Source organism: Aptenodytes patagonicus, chromosome 9 (genome assembly GCF_965638725.1).
Source record: "Aptenodytes patagonicus chromosome 9, bAptPat1.pri.cur, whole genome shotgun sequence".
In the NCBI taxonomy this organism is placed as follows: domain Eukaryota; kingdom Metazoa; phylum Chordata; class Aves; order Sphenisciformes; family Spheniscidae; genus Aptenodytes; species Aptenodytes patagonicus.
The window spans coordinates 11,833,296-11,858,244 of NC_134957.1; the positions used below are offsets into that span (position 1 = coordinate 11,833,296).

Sequence of the window (24,949 nt, forward strand, 5' to 3'; positions counted from 1 at the left end):
CTGTGGGAAGAGACCAGGAGCTGCCCCCATGTTGGACAGAACCAGTTTCAGCCAGCTCCAAGATGGACTCATGGCTGGCCAAAGCTGAGCCCATCAGCGATGCTGGTGGCGCCTCTGTCTCCCTCAGTCTCCCCTGTTACATCCTCCACAGACACACACACCCAAAACCAGCACTCTCAGTCAACCCCCAGACCTTACAGTCTCTCCAGCAGTTGGCCTGGACCTACTGGTCCGTCTGGTAGCCAACTCTTCCAGTTGTCTCACTCCAGAGATATACACATATACGTGGCTTCCTAGCCACTTAAACTTCTTGCCAGCTAGTTCAGCTTGATATTTGCTAGCAATTGTGCACCAACATGCATATCCTTCACTTGCTTGCACTGCAGACACACAGGTCCCTAGAGAGCCCTTCATCCACAAAAATAGTTAGAAATGGAGTTTAATGTGAAGACAGGACAGAGTGTGCTGACCAGGTTCATGACATGGCCAGACAAGCATACTGATCAACAACCCCTTTACAGGCAACCTGTCCCTTTTATCCCCTTATCCCTCTATTTTCCCATGGTGGTTCCTTCACAAATCCTCTTAAAACCTCCGTTCTCTCCCCTGGCCCCTACAATGCCTTTGGTTCTTCCCCCAGACTGCCCAAGTCACACGCAATCACAAAACGCTCTTTCCTTGAATCCCCCAACTGTGTCCCATACCCCCTCAGTCTGTGAGATGGTCCAGAGAGCCTCTACCATTAGTCGACTCATTGTGACGGGTGTCACCTCCAGAGCACAGGGCTGATGACACTCCTATGACAGCCCCTGGAGAAGCCTGTGCTGGGCCACCATTTCTCTGACCGTGTTATTGGGATTCCCTTGCCTGCCGTTGTGACCCCACGCTCCTTTGTGGTTGTGGAGACAAGCTTTTTATCACACACTGTAAGAGTTTATTTCAAACATTTCAGGCAAGGTGCATTTTTTATTATTATGTGTATATAAATATCTACATTTTCACTACTTGAGCTTTCTAAGTAACTTGTTACAATTATTTCTGTTAGAAAGTTTTCCATACAGCTGAATGAACCGTGACTGAGAGGACAATCAAATTATATTCTAGCATCATCATAAACAAAAGGTTAGAAAAGGTTCAAACAGCAAAAGCTAGATCTCGTACTAAACTCTTAATATACATAATAACATTTACATTGCAGTTCTTAAATATTAAATTAAATATTATTTAAATATTACACACATTTCTCTCACCTTAAACATATTTTGTCCAAAAATTATAATTTTGCCTTTAAATTCTTTTTAAAAAGTATTTAATAAAGTACAAAATGCAAAAATACAATGCAAAGAACTTAACATCTGAATTAATGCACCTTCCTATCTTTGTTACTAGTAACTGTACAAAGCACACATCTCATGCGGTGCACCTAAACATTCAAAATTCCATGTTTTGTAAAGGAAATGGCTAAAGCCATATTTATTCAACTTCTTTTCTAACAATGGCATCAGGTCCCACATGATTAATTTTTTGAATCAGCCAAGTTACCACTAAATTTTTCTACAGTAAAAGAGATGGAATAAAGATAATATCTGAACTTTAAAGTGATAGCCTGTATGTAATATGCATAATTTGTATGCATATAGTGTAAAAGAAAGTATGTGCAAAAATATAAAACCTTTTTTTTTTAAATAAAAGATTATTTGGGAGTTCACATTTTCCACATCCATATGAAAACAACTCCTGGCTATTAATCTTCCTCCTGCTTCGCACTTTAAGCGACAAAGTTCTTCATTTCTTTGATAAATGTAAAAACATCAGTGCCATATCTCCGGGAGAACTTCCAGTCAGCAGCAACATATGTCTGCAATTAACTCACTGGCATTTAGACTAAAAAACCTCAAAGCTGCAATAGTATAGTTTGTTTGTTTGTTTGTTTTTCCACACTGCACTTCTCAGAAATTCAAACACATCATCTTGCAGAGTACTGAAAATAATGAAGAATTTCTTTCCTTTCTGATTTACATTATCTAGCAGTGGTAGTAGAGCTGTACCTAGGGATCTCAATCAGTTCCTATTCTATTCTAACTATATAGTCCTGGCCCAAAAGAAAATACAATCTAGAATTATGATGACAGGCTATGGATGAATTAAACAAGTGATAACCGGAATATCAAAGAGATTACATGAAACATTTTGATACTGTTTCAGTTCACTGTTTATCCAGACACCTTTAGAAGGTAGTACTTTGTGGCCACACTAAGGGTGTTTATGCAGGGGTTTTAAAGGGACAAGTGGAAAGAAATTATGCGTTTAATATGCACATGTGCAAACATACACATACACATCAAAATAAGCAGCTTAGGAAAGGATCTCAATATGAAGTGAGAGCCTGGATAAATGTTTTGGTGGATTAACAGAAACGGAAGACTCAATCTCAGCCATCTCCCTGGCCATAACGTTGAGAAATCTCAGAAGTGGTCTGGCTGCATGCGCCTAAGAAGATAGCCAAGTCTAAGAGGACTCCTAGATTTCAGGCCCACATATCCAGGAGAAAAGAAAGCAGTGTTTCAGCCATTTCCAGTTTAAATTAGAAGCTGAACATTTAGGGGGAATTGTAGAATTCTATTCAAGCCAGAAGTTTGAGCAAAAGGAGAGAAGATCTGTAGATGAGAAATTTGTGAAGCAAATAAACAGTTCAAGCCATTTGAATTAACTCCCCAATAACATAGTATGGAATAAAGACTGAAAGGAAACAGTGATGAGACTCTGGGACCCTTTACAGAAGAAAGAAGAATGGGAGGAGGAGGATAAAGTGAAGAGACAAAGTGATAATCTCAACTCTGCATACAAAGTTAGCCTGCAAACATGGTATATCTTTATCAGGGTAGTATCAGACTGAATAGTACAAGAGTGAACTATGGATTACATTTAATCTAGTACAAGCAATTCATGCATCATGTAGAATAAAACGACAGCTTTTAGGCAAAGTCTTTGGACAGGGATATCTTAGTTGAGCTCTATTTCTGGAAGCAATAGGTGATCAATTGACAATTCGCTATTATCTCATTGCCTTTATGCTCACTTTGCCCTTACGTGCACAGAAAAAAGTTACTGGAAAAAAAGCACTAATAATCAGTTTACAGAACTATCCTTGCAGTAATTTTCCACTTTTTTGTTTTGTTATTGCTTATACTGTACACTTTTTAGAGTTAGTATAGACGCATTAAGGAGTTATCACACAGGGGTAAATTAAAAAAAAAAATCCACTTACAAGCAAAACCAGAACAAACATTAAAAAACATAAATAATTGGATTAACACTTGATTTTGCTGATAACTACAAAATTGAGAAATGAGCCAGTGTGCCTCAAAATTTTCTCAAAGATGGAATAAAAGCTCATCTCAGATCATAAACAATAACATTGTATCGCTGAAATTTTAGTGTTTGTTTAGTATGAGTTACATTCTCTCCAAAGACAGATGAATATGAACACACACGTAAGGAGAAAAAAGAAACCTAATACCAATTTCTGATTTGAAGATATTATAACTCAGAAATATATATATACACTGCAGCTTTAAAATTTTAATTCGCATGATGTTCGTTGCTAAGCAACCAAGTTTTCTTACTAAACGTCTCTTTCAGCACAGTCACGACTGACTAGTAGAATAGATAATGTGATTCAGAGAAAGAGTGAGGCAAAATTATCTACATTTTGCTCATGAAGGACCAAACTGAAAGCATCTATTTAATTTTGCTGGTATTAAAACAGAAGGAAAATGTCTGCTCAGTAATAAAGTACTGTAATATTCATGAAAAACAGTTGGGAATTATTTAACAATTACTATTCAAATGACAATGACTATTAAAGAGCTGATGCTAGAAATACTCTAGCCTGTTCATTTCAGCAGGACCAACAGAATCAGAGAAAACAGGATGAAAGAATGGATTGAACAACTTCTTTTGGTTCCTTATGACACTATCTTTCCACCACCTCAGTGTGCTCTGAGCCATGCCCTTCAAAGGGGCAATTATACAATGTACACATCTATTATGAGGAACAACCTTTAAATTAAAAATATTTTATTAACTAACTCCTTTCATCAACTTTTAAGCAGCTTTACTTGTTTTCTGTCATTGCAGATACTAAAAGGCAAAATTAAAAAGAAAACCACACCACCACAAACCACAAGTATTTTCTCAAATGTCTCTCACCTGGATAATAAATACATACGACAATGATTCTATAGTATTTATTTTAAGGAGGGGGAGGATTGTTTGTTTTCCCTTGTATATTTTTGAGATACATGTAGTTAATAAGTGATTTTTTTTAGTAACACTCCAAGAAAAAAAAAAATCTAACTGAATACTGACACATGAAATGGTAACATCCAGGGGAGTTCCACATGCACAGAGAGGAATAAATATTGCAAATTTCTCCTTCTGTATTTCTTAAACTGTCAAATAAACATCTTCACAAGAATTAAAAAAACTGGCATGTTTTTTATTAAGAAAATTAATTTATTCCCTCCATGGCTTCAGCATGAATTTTAATGTCTTAGTACCTCTCTTTACTCTTCATTTCACTGACTCATCATTAGCATGCTCCTCTGTATAGATTCTTCCCTGTAAGACAGGCATACAGGAAGAGGCATCTTTCTAGAAGGCGGCTGTTCTAAACAATAGCCAAGTCTTTGATTACTGTGGCTATTTCTACATCATCAGAAACTGACTGAAGTACACAAGGACATATATCCAAACTAATTTTCATGTAGCTAGCTCAGGCACTAAGAGCAACCAAATCATAACACCATGGACTTCAACACAAACTGCGTAAACCTAGCACGATCCCAGGTTACTTGTTCTACAACGCATGAATGAATGAAACCCATTCTATCATCTTCACAACTAAACAACAGGTAGGGCTGGTATACTATGTATCTACTACAACTATGCCTCCCGATTACAGTGTAGACAGTGTATAAGCCTACTAAGACAAAAGCTGACAACTTCCTGGTTACACACATACCAATTACGGTAAAGTAGGACTCTAAAACCATGGAAACAACATGAGTAGAGACAAAGAGAAAGACAAGTCTTTTTAAAAACCATTCAGTGTTCAGAGACACTACATCCAACAGGATCTTCAACACTGCAGTGTGCTACAGCACAGACTAGTGGTTACTCTAAAGACACGTTCTCGGAGTACGTTTTTGCGATCTTTAAAAACTTCCCCAACACAGGACTAATTACCATTTTAAAGACATTACAATTTGGGCCTGCAGAACAAAAAACAAATCCGAAATGCACTGCACAAGTCTTCAGGAATGTGACAAAACAGTATTTATTAGGCAGTAGTTATTGTCAGAGGACATAGACAAGATGCATAGATGGCACTGGACTTTGGATTAGCCCTTAATTTTGAAAACCTCATTTCTACAGTGCTCATTAAAAAAGTGACAACACTCAACACTGGTGTTTTCATGGCATTGAAGACAGAACCTCCTTGCTGTATTCTTCTTTCAGGAGCAGTACAGATATTACACATTACTGCTTGCTGCTTTGAATATTTTCTGAGGTAGTGAACTGTTTTACCTACTGAGAAAGAAGCGCTTAAAGCTGACAAAGTATATGAGTCACAAATAAAAATGGTAGCTTTTTCTCATTCTAATCATACATTTAGGTGGTACACATCTGCTGGGACAGATTCACAACTGAAGAAAAGCAGAAAATATTCTAAAATTAAAATTCAGGTATTTCAGAATGGATTAAAAAAAATTGGAAGAGTTGCGCTGCGTGACATCATGTGCAATTCTCTTTTGTCCTTAATAAAAAGAAACAGGGTTGGTGATTTGTAGCATTTTGCTTGTGTGTTTATACACGTTGAACCACTAGATTTCCATATTTATCATTATTTTAAACAGAGTTAACAGGAATACATTACAGTTTACACATGCATACCATAATAATAAATACATTGTAATTCAACAGGAATTAATCACTTTCACCAATTTATTTTTTGAACCTTAGAATGAATTATTTTCAGCATGTAACAAATGTGGTAGCTTAGCATATTTAGTTTTCATTTACTGTGTCAAGTGTTGCAAGACTGTAGGAAAACAGGATAAAATAGGCTTTGTAGAAAATTTTCCTATTTAGGTTGGCCATTTTTGAAATTAAAGTGACTCCAAAATGTGATGCTTTTGCAAAAATACAATATTCATAATTTGTAGTCACAATTTCAAGTGCACCTCTCAGTAATGACAACAAGATCATATGACCAAGCACTCTGAATTTATCTAGCAGGACCTGGAATAAAGAATTCTGCCCTTTTATTCCTTTTAAAACTGTATTTTACACGGTTTTATTAAGACTGTCCTAAGAGCTTTTGTACTTAGCAAACAACACTCATATAAGCATGAACTCACTGACAGATGTATAGCATATATATTCTGATATAGCTTCCATAAAAAGTCCAAAATACATACGAGTCACTCAGTGAAGGAAAACAAGTATATCAGGCTTTAAGCAAGATAAAAGCAGCTGGCTTTTGATGCAAATATCTGGCATTAACATCACTTATAGTACTCACTAAGTACTATAAGTACTCTCACTAAGGAGCAATGAATCTTCCTTATTTAAAAGGAATACTCTTATTTTAAGATACTTAAAATGAACACATGTCCAAATACTTTTTGTACTTTTTAATCTAATAAATTAAACCAATTTGTCTCTACGTTCTAGAAGAGATGGCCTAAACCAAAGACCTGAGCACAGATCTGCTGCTAATTTATGCATTTAGAGACATGTATAATCAGCATTCCCAGAGTATGCACTAAGTCAAATAGCATTTTTAACAGAAGCATTAAAATGGCAGATCAGAGTTTTTAGTCCCTTGATAATTAGAGCCATATAAATGATAGCATTTTGAGTCAGTTTAATGGATTTTTTTCTTACCTTACTATGCAATGTCAGTCTCAACATGTTAATGGGAAGTTTCAACACTGTCATTTTGATGAACAGAGAAACCTTCAATTTACACAAATCAAAGGCCTAATATTGTATAGTCTTTTATCAAGCCAAACTCAGAACAACATCAAGAAAAATATTTTACTTTTTCTACTCATTATGACTTCTCTGAAATAAAACACTGATATACATTAAGTCTAAAGTAAAGTACTAGCAGGTAACACCAGTAGTGAACGCCTTGTCCTTAAAATTAATGTTGAAACCGCAATTGAAAAATAGCCTGTATATATAGCTATATATATATATATATAACATAGCTGGCTATGGTTAGTAATAATCTTTATTTAGAAGCTTCCTCCTTTCCAAGTCAATTCAGATATAGTATTTTAAAAGAAAAGCAAATTTGCCATTTCTGTTTCTGCATCTGTCTGTCTCCCTTAACCACCTTTGGAGTAGAACAATAAGGAATGTGACTTAGCACACTTCTGTTACAGAGGCGAAGAGCAAAGGAAGATTTTCACCATTGACTCACCAGTTAAGATGAACGTAATCATCACCACCACCCAACCTTGAAGGGGACATTCTTTCCTACCAAATGCTGAGGGAACACTTGTAATGATAGAAGTTGTTCAGCTGTGCAGAGCGCACTGAATTTGAGGAATCCACACACCAGAATATATAGAACTAGCAATGACTTTAGAAATACCACTAAGCTTTACCTTTCTGATCTTCTGTATCTTTTTGTGCCTACATGTGTCCTGTCTACATAGAACAGTGATGGAAAAAAAGCCACCATACACACACACGCACAAACACAGGTAGATGGATACACCCATATACATACACATAGGTTCTGAATCTATCAATGTATCAATTGATACATTTCACAGACCAATTCAGAAAAGTGAAATAGAGTTCTTCCTTCCAAAATGCTGCAAAAACTTAAGTCACACAGTTGTTCTTTTTCCTCAGCAACTTCTAGCCCACTGTCCCTGAAATCCTTTTGCCACGGTTGGCTCAGTTTAAAACAAATGACGAACGCTATGCGAGACCTATGGAAATTCAGGGTCATTGCCAATGATGTAAGGTAAGCCAGGCTGATGGGCTCAGGCATGCCAGCTGGAAAAGGTATTGGGTTGGTTGTTTTGGGGTTTTTTTTGAGGGGGGAGTTAGGGGAGGAATGTTTGTTTTTAAACACTGATCAAGTTTACAGTGCATCTCAAAAAAATAATTGCATCTGTGCAAAGGGGAACAACATCCTGCAACACAAAGGCAAGAACGAACCATCATGGTAGACAAAAATATCTTATACAAGCATTGTCATGCAAGAAAGTAATTGTGCAACTACCCCCCTAAGGACCTCAGTTTCTCACCTTCCATTTCAACATTGCTCAATGCAAGCGATTGGTGTTTGGCTGGACTACTGAACAAGGCATCAGAGAGTGACAGTGTCATTCAGCAATGACAAGACATTCAGCTGAATTACATCCAAGAGCCACTACTTACTTCCCAGACTGCGAAAGTTAATGAGCACAACTCTGCCTTTTTATGGTCTTTTTATTTGAGTGAAATTAGATTAAATACTACAACAATTCTAGCGATCAAGACTTAAAAAAAAAGAACTTCCCATATCTGCCACAGAGTTCCAGCAGGTTACAAAGTTACAGATCTTTTTTTGGCTGACTTTGATGAAAACTTCCTTGTTCAGCTTAGTGGAAATGGTACTGAGTTACTATGCTATTATGTTCAACCTGCCCATAACAAGCAAGACACCAAACAGAAAAGCATAGCACTTTGCTGCATTAGAAATAAGACCTCAAAGAAGGTGCTCAGAACTTCATTTTTCTAACTCTGCTCAAACTGTAGTATTGTACATCACAAACATTAGGTATTCGCCCTGTGGGATTGTCTGACAAGTTTAAAGAGTATGACTGAACATCTGTGGCACTTTTTCATGGCTAACCTTTCATAAAGGATTCAGAAATTAACCTAGAGACCATTTCAGACAACGCCAGGAAAATAAAAACATGATCCTGTTAACAGACAACAGGGAAATGAGTAAAAGCATTTTGATTAGCTAGACATTTGAGAAACCATGGCCACTTCTGAAAATCCAAAATAAAACCTATTAAACACTAAGGTCACAGTAGATTTGGAACATTAAACAAAACAATGTATTCTTTGCTGTGCAAATATGCGATGAATCCCTAGGCCCAAATCTACAGCCTTTGCCAAGCCTAAACTTGCAAAGAAGTCATTTTGCTTTGGTGATGACTACAGGATTTAATTCAAAACATACAATAGAAACATTATCATAGAATAGAAAACCTGGTAGGAAGGTATCCATTTTCACCTCATTCTTAGCATATTGTGGAGTTTTGCTAAACTGAAAAATTGTACTAAGAAACTACAGTATCACCTCAATGTTTGAGGTACTTCAAATTTATTTCAGTAAATAATTCACATGATCACCGATATCAGTATTAGATTATACATAAAAGCAAGCTGTGTCCAGCATGTCACATAAATAGAGGACTTGAAATCGCTTGTGAAGGAATCAGCTACGAATCAAGTGTGAACTGAAGAGAAATGCAAAGGTAGTATAGAATGTAAGCATCTTACCTCAAACTTCATTCATTTTGTCACACTCCTAAGTACGAATTCAAAGGGACAGGATGGACATAGTTGGAATTATAAATAGAGGAAGTGGCATTTTAGCTGTTTCTTAAAATATTTGATTTGCATATGGACTTAACCAATTTTGTGACCTAGAAAGAACAGGTAGTGCTCAACACAAAGACAAGTACAAAGTACAGGCCAGACTTCTGAAGGGAAGGAAATGGAATATTTCTATTGCAGTAGGTATTCAACCATACTTCCTAAGACAGAAGAAAAAAAGAAAGAAGTAGACAGTAAACATGCATTCAAAAAAAAGGTGTTCTAACAATAATATAGTACCTCTTTCCACCAATCTTCTCTTTCTAATAATCTTAAGCAGTTACAGCTAGCATTATTGCTACTCAAAGTGTCTGTTGTCCCTACCAAGGCAACATTTACACTTCACTTGACAACATTACATAAAATAGGCGCGGGAGTGTAACCCCTTAAAAGATTACTTGTAAGCAGTTCCTTATAGACTGAGATAATGTATTCAGATCTAAAACCAAAGCAAACACTGGTTCTCCTAATCCACATTCTGATAGGAGGCCATTTGGTACTACCTACTCTGCAGATCTAAATGACTCATTAATGCTCTGGGAAGGAAAAAAAAAAAAAAGTTGTCATTGCAGCTAAGTCAAAGACACATCAAGGATGTGATGCATCCTATCATCTTAACTTACACTAATTCTAATTTTGTAATTGAATATTTAGAACACTACTTTGATAGCCCAAACCAAATGTTCCTTTAGCCAAAAATCTCATCCAGAAGCAATCTTTGAGAAACCTGAAAAACAAAGGGTATTCTGTTTCTAAGGGTCTCAGTATACTGGGTGGACCCTCACATGCTATGCCATCCAATAAGAGGCAGGATGTACTCAGCTGTTAGGACACACGCTTTCTGATAAACTGAAACAACTACTTTAGAAGCTACTAAAAAAAATGCCAGAAGCAGAGAGAGACACCTTGCTCAGTAAGTGTCAAACAGTACCTTTATGGAAAGCAGCAAGAGGATCTTAAAGGCATCTTGTGACTTTAGATTTTCACACCTGTTACCTTGCTTTTGCAAAAACAAAGTCAGTCCATCGCTAATTAGATCTGCTTTGAGCAAGGTGTTGGACTAGATGACTTCCTGAACTCCAATCCAAACTAATTATTCTTCTAAGATTCCTTCATTCTTACCATGACAACACTGCTCACTTCCAAGGTGAAGAAGTTGGAAAGTCATCTTCAAGAAGACAAGATAAAAAGCCTACTGCTTTGCTTTCAAAAATGAAAACAGCAAATCCCTATGCTCCAGCAACTTCATCTCTCCCTTTCTAAAGGGAGATCTATATATTGACTAGGCCTGAGAGAGGAAGTTTTTTTGGTGTGGTGGGTTATTTTGTTTTAGGGGGTGGTTTTTTTGTTCGTTTTTTAACTCAGGACAACCTAGAAATCATAAAAGGGAAAGACTTGGCAAAGAGTCTGAAATTAGTGTTTGATCTTAAAAAAAAAAAAAAAAAAAAAAAGGCAGGGCGGTCAGAAGGGGCAATTACATGTGGGTTTTAGTTTAAAATTCTCAGACTTAGTTTTGACTTTATGTGATTTGGCTGAGGTGTCTGTGGGCTCATTAAAAGAGCGTATATGTTAAATTTCTTGTGGATGACCTTACTAAAAATAGAATCTAAACTTTCAGCTTTAGCCTAAGGTTGATACTCTGTCCCTGTTATAGCATTCCTCTCCAGACAACTGAAACAGAAGTTGACTCACATAAGCAGAACAGATACTAATCTTGATGAGGGGACTCTCTCCAGACGGATTGAATGTGGAAAAGGAGCTCTTATATTTCAATTATATAACCAACAAGCACCTCGGCCTATGCTAGGATTTCTAAAAGGCTTTAGTTATACTGTACTATGATATCCTAATGAAATTCTAGAAGAGGCCCACAACAAACCATGTAAAGCCTAGGTTTTATTTTGACATGGTGATTCAACCTGTTTTGCTAGCAAGCAATGTCAAAAATAACTCATGTAAGAAAATGAAATACAATAGCTACCTTTAAAACTCAAAGACACTTAGCTGAAGTACTTGTTTAAATATAGAAAGAACGTATATATTTGAATCAAAACTGTCAGCTAATGAAGAGTTTTTCTTATTATGGCCAATCTCATGAATGAATTGTTCACCTCAGAACAATAAAACTGCATCTTAGGAGATGCTATACTGCTTAGCTCTGCACTTCCAAATATGTTTCCTAAATCCGAAATACATCAAACGCAATACTACATATCGTGGCATCAGAAAGCCTAGATCTGTAAAGGTGGCCACGGTATTTTTACTTCCAGATGAATTATCTGTGTTAACATGAATATATTGTATCAAATATAGCTTATCAACAAAAAGGGACAATTCACAGGAAATAAAAAAACCCACATTAACAGATGTAAAGAATTTTAAAATATCAGTATTATTACTCAAACATGCTTTTCATTTATAATGCCTAGAAAAAAATAGCCTTTTACAATAAACTTACAAAAAATATGTTTATATATATAAAAATATCTATTTGGCCAGCCACGTACACATGGCTCTTCAAAGCCCTTTATGTCTAGCAGATTCCATGATCAAAAGAGGATAGCATTCTCAGGGATGCATGTGAGGTCTAGGTAGCATTACAGCCATTTGTATGGTTTTTTTACATTATGAGATGGACAAATCAATATATCAAATTAATTTACAATGTGGCAACACCTGGAAACTTCTTCTGAGTTTATAAACCACATTTCTTCACCCTTCCACGCCCTGCTTCCATAACTGAACTTACCTGCTGCCTTCCTTGTTCCCAAAAGCTCCAATGCTTCTGCTCTTGATGTAAACAGTAACAGAGTGCAAGTGACAGAAGCAATTTGTTTTATTTCTATTATTCACAGATCTATAGTAGAATTATAAGTGTTTAACAAAATGACATTTCAGTTGCAAACTGTAAAGTGGCTAGGGAAGTCAAAACCCGTAGATGTCTACAATGGAATAATTTGCATTGGAAAAGTCATCCAGAAAGATCAAAGAACAGAAAGCCAGAACTTACCTCATTCACAGCAGTTGACACTAAGAATTTACTTTCTTACTAGTTCATCTGCATATGAAGTGTCATTGGTATCCATTCACCCTCTTAACACCTTTTGTTTCCATTCTTTCTGAATAGTGAGTTTGAATGCTGTTAGATTTTCTTTTTTTTTTTAAATACATCTTAAAGAGGTCATTCAAATTAAATTGATTTAGGAAGCTTTACAGATTGCTTCAATTAAAACTCGCTAAGCATTAGATCATTTTAGAAGACAAACAGATCACAGGTCCAGAAAATGTCAACAGCCACAGGATGGATATATGGAAAACATATGACAGTGAAGAAGAAAAGACATATTCCAATGGCAGTTAAATTGTTCTAAATTTGAAGATGACCTTGACATTCCCACTAACCCGTTTTTCCAGCAAGAAGCAAAGATAATTTTACAAGTAACATTAGCTACACTCGTGAAATACACCTTTCAGTTCTACATACTGTAGTCCATTTATAACATCTGGCAAGCAAAAGATATACCTCATCAATAAAGGATACCTCCTATACAAAAATGACTACTTGACAGACACACCCATTTCAAGAAACAAACATACCAAGCATAAGAAGTGAGATGGATCTGGAATGCTGCACACTGCCAGGCACTCAGAACTACTGATATGCATAATAGAAGTTCATAAATGACCAGTATTTTAATTTTCTTTCTATTCCTACTTCCCACTTATGACAATACATGCTGATCACTGAAACACACTGCAAGATCCTTTTTTTAAAAAGTAAAAGTATCACATGTATCTCAATAAACCCAAATTAATTTAGATCCACATTTATCAACTTAAGAAGACACAATATAGCTTTTGATTCAATTTTACTGTTTGCTAACTTGCGAAGGAAATATACAGGTCTTGTGAAATATAACCTCCAAAGGATTAAATGACAATTAGAAAAGCGGACAGCTATGAAAAATAACATTTTTAAATGAACTGATTAGAACAGGTATCTCAAACCTCAGGTATGCTGCACTAAGTGACCAGTTTCTTATCCACATTTGCACTATAAAGCAAAATGGAAGAATGCAAGTAGTGATCATCAGGTACCCGCTACAAAAGTAATTTCTGTATTTCACCACCTTGTTTTCGTCAATGCAAGTTTCTTGCTACTCTTCTTATGTTCAGACACCAAACGCCTTCTTAAACAGGGCAGCGTGCTAACGCAGCCTTCACAATCCCTCCTTGACACTTGTAATTACTAAATGAAACCAGGCCAATTTCCTGATTCCGTACACAGCCGCCTAGGCCATTTCAACCGCCCTGCCACAACAGCCTCCTGGACCCCAAGCACGCTCCTGCAGGCAGCTGCGGGAACAACAACGCCAGTTCCCCGAGAAGGCCCCGCGCCCCTCGCCCAGGCAGCACCTGATGCGGGGCCGGCCGCAGCACGCCAAGGACAGCGGCCGCGCTGGGGGGAGGGAGAGAGACACCAGACCGAGCAGCCGCCCCTCCTCCCGCCCCTCCCCGTGCGCGCAGGGCGGCGCGGGCACCCGCGGGGTAGCGGTGCTGCCCACGCCGCCGCGTGGCCGGGAGAGGCGGCGGCGGCTCAGCGCGGAGCCAGGCCGGGGGGGCGGCAGAAGGCCGCGCCTCGACAGCTGTCAGGCCTGGAGACCGCCCGGCGGGGCGGCAGGGGGCGTCCCACCGGCCTCTCCCAGCTCCCAGGCCCCCTCCGCCGTGCCGCCGGGGAGGAGGAGGCTCCGCCGCCGCCAGGGCGCTGCGCTGGCGCCCGCCCCCGGGCCACCCCTCGCCCTCCCTCACCACCCCCCTTCCCCCAGCCGGGGCCTCACCCGCTGTTGTCGCTGCAGTCGCCGCCCGCGGCTCCCTGCGGGATCTGGCGGCGGAGAGGCGAGGGACGGCGGGGCTCGGCGCGGCCGCGGCACGGGCCCCACTCCGGCCGCTCCCGCCGCATGGAGGGGGAAGGGCAGGCCGGAGCGAGGGGAGAGGTGGAGGAGGGGGTGGAGGAGCAAAGCCAGGGCGGGACGGGAGGGGGAAGGAAGGGGGGAGGTGGAGGAGCGGGGCTCAGCGCCGGCGGGAGCCCGGGGGCCGCTGCCTCCACCTCATCCCCGCCTGCGCCTCAGCCGGGCCAACGCCGCTGCCCGGGCGCCGTCGCCTAGCAACCGCGCCCGGCCCCCGCTGCTGCTGCAGGCGCCCGGCTCCTCGCGGCGCCCCGCGCGCTCCCGAAGGCACCGCGCGCGCAGCCTGCACGCGGCGGCGCGCGCCGACCTTCCCCCTCCCGCCGGGCGCGGGGGCGGTGCAGGCACGTTCCCCTCCCCCCGCCCGCAGGGCGGTGTGCGCGTGCAGGGGACGCAGCCGCGCCGGCGGCATCCGCCCGCCGTGCCCGGGGCGCGAGCGTGCGCACGTGAGCGGGCGGCGGTCGCTCGGGGCGCGCTCGGGAGAGCCGCGGCGCGCGGCACTGGGATGCGTCTGCTGACGCTTTCCAGAGTCGTTTCTTGCAAATAAGGCCACTGTTAATGTGTTTTCTTGCTCGTAACCAACGTCTTGAGTACCGTTTCTTGGAAACAAGTCATAAGGTGGCTTGTGTGCTCAGGTTCCAGAGAAGAATGGGGAAAGGGAGACAGTTTCCCTTTGCCTTGTCCCCTATGGACATTTAACCCCCTTGCTGAAACAAGGTGGGGAGGACTAGGGAGGGCAGACGGATGGCAGGCAGTATTGGTGAAAATACTGTGTTTTCCCAGTTTTGCAGATTACAGAAATGGAGGATGAAATAAAGGACATGACTAAATTTGGGTACATTTAGGCCCACCTTTGGAATGGGCCAAGAGTTACATATGCGGGTACTTAAACCTTTAGCTCACCAGGATGCTAATGGGCGCTCTTACACACAGTATATACTGAAGGATTAACAAAAAAATTTGCAAATACTTCAGGCTTTGCATAAATTTGACACTTAAAGACTAGATGCTCTTAAGATCTCAGGGCTAGTGTGTAGTTGCCTCCTATCAGTTTCAGTGTTGCTGATGACTGCCTTCGGCTTCCCAAAGCTTCCTGAAACCAGTATCAGCTTTCCCTTAAAATATGAAGCGGGCCAGTACAATTGGGGTGGCCCCGTTGTGGGAAAAAAATCTTGCAAATGTGACTTGAGTACATTTTGAAGGCTTAAAAACCCAATGGGATACAGAAAGAATCCATTTCCATTTTAAAAACTCAGGAATTTAAAGCAAATTTCACAACTTAGGATGCACCATTTTGACTCATCCATTTTCTGATGCTTAGGTTTGACAACATTGCTACCTATTCTGCTCATGGTGACTCGTACCTAATCCAGCAGCACATTAGCCAAAGTTCAGTCCTGTTGTACGTTTTATTGGGGGCTTTTCTCCATTAGTCTTTATTCTCTAATATTTCTTTAAATGCTATTTGTTTCATAAAACATGTTGCACATATTTTTTTATAATAGACTAGTTCAGTTGAAAGGGACCTACAATCATCATCCAGTCCAACTGCCTGACCACTTCAGGGCTGACCAAAAGTTAAACAATGTTATTAAGGGCATTATCCAAATGCCTCTTAAACACTGACAGGCTTGGGGCATCGACCACCTCTCCAGGAAGCCTGTTCCAATGTTTGAGCACCCTCTGGGTAAAGAAATGCTTCCTCATGTCGAGTTTGATCCTCCCCAATGCAGCTTTGAGCCATTCCCACACACCCTATCGCTGGATCCCAGGGAGAAGAGCTCAGCACCTCCCTCTCCATGTCCCCTCCTCAGGAAGCTGTGGAGAGCAACGAGGTCACCTCTCAGCCACCTCCTCTCCAAACTAGACAAATGCAGAGTCCTCAGCTGCTCCTCATAGGACATGCCTTCCAGCCCCTTCACCAGCTTTGTTGCCCTCCTCTGGACGTGTTCAAGCACCTTAACATCCTTAAATGGTAGGGCCCAGAACTGCACACAGTACTCCAGGTATTTTAATGTCAATCTTTACAAATTTTCACCTGCCCTCATGTCTCCAAGTTTTCCCTGCCAGCTGGGCAACCTTATGAAATACTAAATGTGTATCTAAAATACTGTTTATCATCTGCAAGAAAGAAATGATACAGGTTGGCTGCTTTAACTCACTGATATTTGTCTGCAAAGACATTTCAGATACTCTGATGAAAAAAATGCAAAAATTGGCAAAATATACAATATTACTATATATGTAATTTTTGTTATATCAATCTGTCATACTGACATTTTAAATATACTCTGATGATAGTTTGTTATATCAGGGCACTTTTTATAACGTGTCAAGTTTTCTGTAAATAATGGTGAAGAAATGTCCAAATTAAACATCGGTATACTTTTGTTAGGATCATTTCTTCTGTATCTAGATTTTTTTTTTTTAAGAAAATAATGAAGAAATTAAAAAGGAATAGAATATACATTAATGTGTTATATCTAGCATATACTGAGAAAGGAAAGAAAAATTTTCATCATTGCATCCAGTCTTGTAGAATTGATTGCTTTAACCGGGGTGATTACCTAGGGGGAAAAAAAATCATTCTTGCAGTTGGAATTGTTCTGTACCGGATTTGTTGTCACAATGACAAGGTTGTGTGGACTGATGTTAGACTATTAAATGGAAGCAGCTAATTTTTTTCATGCAACAAAATTCAATCCTGTGCTCAATGGAGTAGGGGAGTATTTTAGCATTGATTTCATTCTGCATAATGCTGCAACTTGTTTTGAAATTTATCTGCCTATTAGCTTTTAGTTTAGAAAGGATCAAATAGAAACAAGGTTGAATTTTTCAGGCTCAGCAGAAGGATTTTTTTCAATGGCAGTTTTGTGCTTAAGGCCCTTAGCTCTCTGAAAAATCTAATCCGCGTGCTGGGATCCCACATATCAAAGTTTACAAATAGCAGCAGAATAGACATTAAACATCAGTGCAGTGATTTCAGATCATATAAAGAACTGCCAGACCCATTTTGTAAACAAGGAAAAGTGAAACACAGACACATTAAGACACTTGACCAACACCAAGAAGCAAAAGCTGAATGCTACCTATTTGAATGTGCTTGAACTGCAAGTATTAGCATCAGAGCTGAAAGAGCAATCCTGATGTCCAGACCCCTGGTGTTCTGCTCTACACTCAAAGCAACATGCTTCATGATGTACTGATTCTTGACTTTGCAATCTGGAAAAGGATTTTCATCTCTAGACACACTAGGGATCTCAGAGTGTACGTCTATGAGAACACTGACAAATCTCTCCAGGGTACATTGTGCCTTTTCCTCACCTTGTTACCTCAGCTGATCGCAGTGGTGAAACTATGTACTTCCCTCTTCTTCGTCTATCACCTTGTCTGCTGGAAGTTACACTGAAAAAATGTTCAGAAATTTGGCAGCAATAGCAGAAACAGCATTTAAAGGACTGTATTCTTCAATGGTGGGGAGAAAAAATGCCGCTACATTACCAAAACCAGGGAGAGTTGAGAGGATACAAACAGCAAAGAAGATTCACAGTATTTCAAAGGCAGCATAGGGAAGAGAGCACTAGAAAATAGACATGCTGATTCCACAACTGAGGGAAGCACAGGGTATGTTACCACAGCAGGCACTGATTTCCTGTGGATGCTGAGCTCAAGCTAATTGCATGCTCCAGAAGACTTCTATTTATCTAGAGTCTGATTTAAAACCTGCTGAAAGCAATGGGAATCTACCTACTGATATGAAATACAGTTTGCCTCAAGCCTTCATTCCTTTTGAATGCTTTTAAGTATTGTTTCTTCCCCTTGTTATTCTGCACAGCTAATTATTTGTACTTTTGTACAAATGATGAAGTTTGTATTCCTATACTTTTAATTACTTTATATGAGACCAAACACACCTCACACCCAGCTGGTTTTTGACCCTTATGCATATTGAGCACAAGTGGTACTTCTTTGACCTTGCTTTTATAAAAACAGATGTGTATTGTATAAATAAAGCAAAAATTAAACTGTATAAAAGCCTTTAAACTCTCATTCTTCTGGGGAAATGAAGGGGAAAGACAGGCTTGCATAAGGCACCTGCTAGTCCCAAGAGACTGTCTTAAATATACACCAATAATGTTTTGATGGGTGTGGTGGGTTGACCTTGGCTGGCTGCCAGGTGCGCACCAAGCCACTCTTTCACTCCGCCTCCTCAACTGGACAGGGTGGAGGGGGGAAATATGATGAAAGGTTCGGTGGTAAGGACAGGGAGATCACTCACCAATTACCATCATTGGTAAAACATACTCGACTCAGGGAAATTAATTTAATTTATTACCAATCTAAATCAGAGCAAGATAATGAGAAATAAGAACAAATCTTAAAACACCTTCCCCCCACCCCTCCCTTCTTCCCTGGGCTCAACTTCACTCCCAACTTCTCTACCTCCTCCCCCCAGGCAGCACAGGGGTATGGGGTATGGGAGTTGCGGTCAGTTCATCATGTTGTCTCTGCCGCTCCTTCCTCCTCACACTCCCCCTGCTCCAGCATGGGGTCCCTCCCACAGGAGATGGTCCTCCACAAACTTCTCCAACATGGGTCCTTCCCACAGGCTGCAGTTCTTCACGAACTGTTCCAGCATGGGTCCTTTCCACGGGGTGCAGTCATTCAGGAATAGACTGCTCCAGTGTGGGTCCCCTGCGGGGCCACAGGTCCTGCCAGAAAACCTGCTCCAGTGTGGGCTCCTCTCCACGGGGCCACAGGTCCTGCCAGCAGCCTGCTCCAGCACGGGCTTTCCACAGGGTGACAGCTTACTGTGGAATGGAATGGCATGGAATGGAATGGAATGGAATGGAATGGAATGGAATGGAATGGAATATTTTCAGTTGGAAGGGACCTACTGTTGTAGAAAAAGTTAGCTGAAACTTGGAGCTAGCAGCTTAAACATTAATAGCTGGAGTAGACAAAGCCTATAGATAGTGGTACATGAACTGTAACAACCATATTACAACATGCCAAATAGCTAACTACAGAATCGGCCGAAACTGACCTAAGGGGACGTACTATTGTATAAGAAGATGACCACTTAGTAACGGAACAGCAAACAAATCAAACCAATAAAAAAGCAAGAAGACCCCAGACCTTAATATTACTATTGGTCCAAACTATCACAGGAGGGGTGGGGAACTTAGACTGTAAGGGTATAATTGCCCAGGGATTTCTTTGTTCAGGGTCCCTCTTCGGAGGCACCCAGCTTGAGCTGTAGCACTATTAATAAAAAGTACTTTCATAAAGGAATCTATCCTTCAGCTTATGCAGAAACCTAGAGTCGAACCCTGTTACAGTGGCTGGCATGCGTAATTTCCGTAACACCTACAATGATCATCTAGTCTAACTGTCCAAAGCTTCCTTCAGGGTGTATGCACCTGCTCTGGCATGGGGTTCTCCACAGGCTGCAGGTGGATATCTGCTCCACCGTGGACCTCCATGGGCTGCAGGGGGACAGCCTGCCTCACCATGGTCTTCACCATGGGCTGCAGGGGAATCTCTGCTCTGGCACCTGGAGAACCTCCTCTCCCTCCTTTTTCACTGACCTTGGTGTCTGCAGGGCTGTTTCTTTCACATATTCTCACTCCTCTCTTCCGGCTGCTGTTGCGCAGCAGTTTTTTCCTCTTCTTAAATATGTTATCACAGAGGTGCTACCACCGTCACTGATTGGCTCAGCTTTGGCCAGCAGCGGGTCTGTCTTGGAGCTGGCTGGAACTGGCTCCGTCTGAGATGGGGGAAGCTTCTGGCATCTTCTCACAGAAGCCACCCCTGCAGCCCCTCCGCTACCAAAACCTTGCCACGCAAACACAATACAATGGGTGAAGTATTAGAATCACAGAATAGCCCAGGTTGGAAGGGACCTCAAAAGGTCAACCAGTCCAACCTTTCTTGGGAAAGGGAGCCTAGATGACATTATCTAGCATCCTGTCCAATTGCATCTTGAAAACCTCCACTGATGGGGACTCTACCACATCCCTGGGGAGGCTGTTACAGTGAATGACTGTTCTCACTGTAAAAAACGTCTTTCTTGCATTGAGATGAAAACTCTCCTGATGCAACTTGTACCCGTTGCCCCTTGTCTTCTCCATGTGGCTCCTTGTGAAGAGAGAGCCTCCATCCTCCCTGTTAAAACAAGAACAGCACAAATAGATAAGTGATCTGAATTTTACCAATGCAGGAGTGGACTGGAAGATTCTATCCCAGAGGTAAGGAAGAAAGGTGATAGGAATTGTTCCTCAGCTATTGTTTATATAACGTTAAAAGCATCCCTACATCTGTATTACATCATTAAAAGTATTCCTAAATCAATATAACACACCATAAGTATCAAACTTTGTGACCACTTTGAAGTACTTTGAAATGATGTAGTATTTTCTGTCCTTTTTTTAAACACAGAAAGAAAAATAATTGCTAATGCTTGTGGGTAGGCTCACTTCCTGTCTAAGAACTTCCAAATATTTTATAACACTTTGTGAAGTGGTTTTCTTTATGTCATTCAAAGCAGAGTAAAGTAACAAGTTGAACATTTGCATTTTCATTTTCTGTCCTCGACCTTTTAGATTAGCCTGTAAAATCAGAAATGAAAAATAGGATAAACATTGCAAATGTTGGCTGGGATTCTCATCACTCCTGTTAGAGGGGACTTTCCTTTTTTTCCTCTCATATCCTCACCCTGCCTACTCTCACTCCCTCAGTGTCTTAGCAACAAAATTCACTGGCCCGCTGTAGCTAACTTGTCTCCTACCCCCTCAAATCAATTAGTTCATCTATTTAAATCACGCATCAAAGAAGCCTGCCCCCTTTGAGCACACAGCTCACTTAGGGCTCAATCCTACAGTCTTCAATTTTTAAGGCAGCAAGAATTTGCAATTGACTCAAATCATATCAGGATCAGACCTTGCGTGTTCTAATTTCTTTACAAAAGCAGTGACATGATGAAGAGGATACTGATGCCTATCACCATTTTCCTTCATCTTCTTTTTTCTTTAATTGAAGAACACGACATCATAGGGAAAAATCTTTAAATAATGCAGAAAATAACTAAAACATCTCCCCATTCACAACTGCTGCTTATTCATTATCTGTTCCAGAAATACATCTTCTGCAATGCCAGCAAGCGTGCATTTGCAAAAATTGGATTTGTATAATACAGATAAATCCTCAAAATCATTCCTTGGAAGATTCATATGAGACTCTGAAATAATTTTTATAATGCTTGAACCTTCAATTTATTTCTTAATTTATTGTCTAGTGGAATTGGTAAAAAAAGAAGGTAGATGTTTTGTGCAAGTCATCTGAGTTTTTAAGTCTCTTTAACTATTGATTATTAATTATAATTAGCAATAAATAGATTATCAACACTAATAATCTTTTGTTTGAGGGGGAGTGTTTGACCACTACGGCCACTTGCTCAGACGTTACGTGAACCTCAACCACTGCTTCTCTCGTGATGTCCAGTGCTCTCATCTTTTTTTCTTCATCCTTTTTTCTTACTTCTTGCCTTATAATTAGGGAAATTATTTGGAACAGGAACCACCAGCTTTTGTCCTTGGATTTCTACAGTGCTAATTATGAAGGGATCCTGCTCCATAGCTTAAGACTGTAGATGCTAACGTGATGAAATTCATGACAGGGAAGATCTCACTGTTCAGATACACCAACTACCTACAACTCACATGGTCTCAGAGCTGACACCTCTACTCTCATGAAAACCATTTCTCGAAAAGCAAATACCAATTTACTAGTGAAGCGTAAAAAAGTAACCAAACTATCCACTATTAATCCTTGAGAGAATGTGGCTTGTTTCACATCCTGAATCAACCCAGGTGCCTCAGTGGCTGGTCAAAAGCAATCCATCAAGGGATTTATCTTTGTTAAGATAATAAGAGAGTGAAAGGCAGGACATACAAAAATCAGTTCAGCTATTTTCCCTAACTATGGCTGTTTAGGAATCTCAGTTTGGGGCTGTTTACTCCAGCTATTAGGAACTTCCCTGCCTCAGACTGAGGACAAACCTCAGCCACAGCAGCTCAGCACTGAAGCCTGTTTTCTGGCTTTTTATTTCTTCCAACTCCGGCACCCTTATCCAAGCCTCTCCATAGCTTCAGTTTACAACTTCTCTGGAAAAAAAAAACATAGGCAGAAAATTGGTGAGGTTGAGTCCCAACACCTCGAGCCCATTATACTGCACAAATCTTCCATGTGAAATACTGGGAACTGTGGCATGTGAAGAGATTCCAAGATCAATTTTTAGCTCAGAACCACCTATTTTACCTAGAGTATTGCAGTAATACATGGCATTAGTTTCTGAGATTTATGTTGGCTTCATAACTTCATGCAAATTTATATTACTTTACACGTGTATACAAAAATGGGGTCCCTGCTCCAAAGCAGCACAAGGGACAACAGTGGTAAACAGAAGCAGCAGTAAAAGCACTTAGAGAACACAGTCTGCCACAGAACAAGAGAATAGTAAAGAGCAGGCTGGAGAACACAGGTAAACCAAAGGGGAACACCACACTATCCCCCCCCCCCCCCCCCCCGCTTACCCATGCTTAATGAAAACTAACATTTTTGCTATTAAAACACCCAATTTTTAAAATAGATGGGGGTCTGGTACTGGAGTCTGCATTCATTCCAAATTCCCATTTACTTCACTAGGAAGTAAAAGCATTTAAAAAGATTACTAAAGCTATTATTATCAGGGAAAAATGAGCAGAAGGCTGCAGTGCACTGGTTCTAATGTCATCTTGGAGTGCTGAAGAGTTTTTATGACTGACCTGATTTCCTGGATCATTTGTTTCCACTGATCAGCGAAAGCAGAAAAAAAGGGCCAAACTGCATCTCTGGGGAGTTTCAGCTTCTCACACTGCCTGCGACAGGGTCTGATCCGCATTACATTACATTGATCACTCAGTGTAATTTGTGTAGGAAAAAGAAAATCCCACTGATAAACATTTGCTGCCTCAGTTACAAAAGGTTTGCTTAAATATCATCATTAGACAAGCAGGGCAGGGCAGAGAAGGTATATACTGGCAAAAGTTCTTTGGAGACTGGCCTGGTATCAGAATTCAGGAATTTAAGCCTTTTCTTCCTTCTTGACAAGAACTCAAGGGAAGGTAGAGGGAATGTTAGCCTGTCACATTCCCTTCTACAGGCCTAAATCTCTTTCGTCACACAGAACATTTTGCATTTTTCTTCTTTGCTTTAATTTTTGTGCCTGGTTTCTCCGTAGGTTTTCTGTATTTGTTTCAGACTATGCATGTCATTTCCAAAGGTAGCAAGTGATATTTTTATTGTAGCTTTAGTTTTAGCTCAGCTGAGTGCACAAGAGAAGACTGTGTGATTCCTCATCATGACACTTAATAAATGGGAAAGTTCTGGACAATATTTGATATAAATGCATCAGCAACTGAATGAGAACACACCTCAGTTTCTTTAAAATAAAAAAGCAGGAGTAGAACTATTTACAAATAAGTAGGAGTTACCCCTTTGAAGCCTTGAATAGACAAAAATTCCAAATTAGCTTTATTTTCAGATCTGTTTGCCTGCCTTCCTCCCAGCTGCCACTCCAGTCTCAGGCCCCATTCCTTCTCCAGACAAACCCTTCTGGTTGCCTACCCTTTTTCATTCTCAGTGACCCCTGGTGAGAGGTCCTCCTCTGCCAGGACACATTCTTTCATTTTTCAGCCCTCTCAAGAGTGCGCTCTCTGACTTAAGAACTTAATGCAGACACTTAAAACCACGCTCATGTGTGACAGCTCATCCAGTCCCCAGGCCATGGGAGGTCACTAAAGAAGCAGGATCAGGTCATTGTAGTGGCAAGCTATATGCCACATTTGTAAGGGTAACTCAACTCTGGTCAGTTCAAAACCCCTACCTCAAAGCAAGGATCTGCAGCACTTGGCTTAGTGTGGAGACACCTTTATCTAAGCAGTTCTTAAAAGCAATACAGAGACTCCTCCACCTCCCAGATGGCCTTTCCTAGTGAAGCACTCTGTAGTCATACATTTTACTGAAATCTGTCCTAAACTTTCTGTATTGCTCTTTAAATAGATTACTTTGTAGACTTCTCTCTCAGCTGACCTAGTGGATTATTTGCTATGATGGCTCTTCTAACACCTTTTTCACACTGAAAGACTATTATTATTATGAGCTACATCTGTACCATCCTATTTGCTCAGTGCTGGACCCAGAGCACAACACCCCAATGGCTCACACTGTCTGCTTATTACCTCATACTCTTGCTAGCTTTC

At 40.4% G+C, this 24,949-nt stretch overlaps 1 protein-coding gene across 3 annotated transcripts in view; it reads right to left on the bottom strand.

The window, feature by feature from the left end:
• The window catches only part of ZC3H12B (zinc finger CCCH-type containing 12B), a 32,685-nt gene extending 17,999 nt beyond the window's left edge, over positions 1–14,686 (bottom strand). For all 3 annotated transcript variants that reach the window (XM_076347136.1, XM_076347138.1, XM_076347137.1), the window contains exon 1: positions 14,523–14,686. The gene's annotated coding sequence lies outside the window, so the exon portion shown is untranslated. The remainder of the gene's footprint in view (positions 1–14,522) is intronic.
• Between the last annotated feature and the right edge of the window lie 10,263 nt (positions 14,687–24,949).